Source organism: Orycteropus afer, unplaced genomic scaffold (assembly GCF_000298275.1).
Source record: "Orycteropus afer afer isolate SDZICR_OR568_19922 unplaced genomic scaffold, OryAfe1.0 scaffold00471, whole genome shotgun sequence".
Lineage (NCBI taxonomy): Eukaryota > Metazoa > Chordata > Mammalia > Tubulidentata > Orycteropodidae > Orycteropus > Orycteropus afer.
The window spans coordinates 1724250-1725764 of NW_006922058.1; the positions used below are offsets into that span (position 1 = coordinate 1724250).

General features: G+C 43.3%; 1 protein-coding gene across 1 annotated transcript in view; it reads left to right on the plus strand.

Moving 5' to 3' along the window:
• PPP6R2 (protein phosphatase 6 regulatory subunit 2) overlaps positions 1–1515 on the plus strand; it is a 44728-nt gene that overhangs the window by 17612 nt on the left and 25601 nt on the right. The gene's annotated exons all lie outside the window — the stretch shown is intronic.

A 1515-nucleotide genomic window follows, 5' to 3' on the forward strand; every position in this document is an offset into this window, starting at 1 on the left:
AGCAATCAGGAGCTCCTCAGTTGCTCATAGAAAATCCCACCTTGGAGTTTACAAAGACTTATGGGTAGAAAAGCCACACTAAGTAATTTCCTACACTGCAGGTATCTTCTTTTGTGATGTTTCTTGTATGTTTTCTATCAGGTTGTCTTTTTCTTATTGATTTGTAGTACTTCTTTGTATTTCCTGGATACAAGTCCTTTGCTGGTTTTGTGTTGCAGCCATCTTTTTCCACTGTGTGGCTTGACTTTGTTCACTCTTAATATTTGTGGTTGTTGGGTGCCATTGCGTCTGTTCCTACTTGTAGCAGGCCCATGTACAACAGAACAAAACCCTGCCTGATCCTGTGCCGTGCTCACACTTGTTGCTGTGTTTGAGCCCATCACTGCAGCCAGTGTGTCAGTCCGTCTTGTTGGAGGTGACCCTCTGCTTTACCAAACATTATGTCCTTCTCCAGGGATGGGTCCCTCCTCGTAGCCTGATCACAGCACGAGAGATGAAGTCTCGCCATCCTCCCTTCTAATGAGCCGCCTTCTTCAAGACAGACCCATTCGTTCTTTTGGCAGTCCATGTCTATTCAGTATTCTTTGCCCACACCACCATTCAGAGGCATCGTCCGGCTTTCACGTGCACAGGATGCAATTGAAAGTACCTTGCCTTGAGTCAGGCGCACCTTCGTCTTAATGGTATCTGTTAATGGGTAGATGTTCTAATTTTAATGCAGTCCAATTTGTTGTCGTTTCTTCTTTGGTTTTTATGGTTTAAAGTGTTTGTGTTCTACTGAGAAGGCTTTGCTGCCCCAGTGCCCGGAGGATGTTCTTCTGTATTTTCATTCAGAAGCCTTACCTGTTACAGATTTTTGCAAATGGTATGGGGCTGAAGTGTTTGCTTTTCTTTTTTCACATGTGCATGTCCAGTTGACCTGGCAGCATTTATCGATAAGACCATTCTTTCTCCATTGCTTTCCATGGTCCCCCTTGCCATAATTCATGTGGTCGCATGTGGGTCTGGTTCTGGACTCTGTTCTGTCTGTCTGTACTTGTACAAGCATGATGCTGTCTTAATTGCAGTAGCTCTGTACTGATTCCTGATATCAGTAGGGTTATCCGCTCTCTTTGGTTTTTTTCTAGATTGTTTTGACTTTTCTTTGCCTTTTGCGATTCTGTATAAATTTTACAAAGCTTATCAATTTCCGTACTGAAAAACTTGCTGAGGTTTTTATTAGGTTTGCAAAACTAAGGTGGCAGGCCACCCCCAGCCCGGCCAGTTTTATATATGACGTCCCACTGAAGCACAGCCACACTTGTGTTCACGTGTTATCTATGATTGCAGTCTTGCTACAACAGTGAAGTCAAGGGGTTGCAACAGAGCCTGGGGTTTCTTTTCTTTTTTTTTTTTTGATTTGGGTGAAGATTTACAGAGTACATTCACTTTTCATACAGCAGTTCACATACACTTTGTCTCATGTCATTGACCAAAATTTACAATGCAACAGCTCCCCTCCCACTTCCTCCCCAT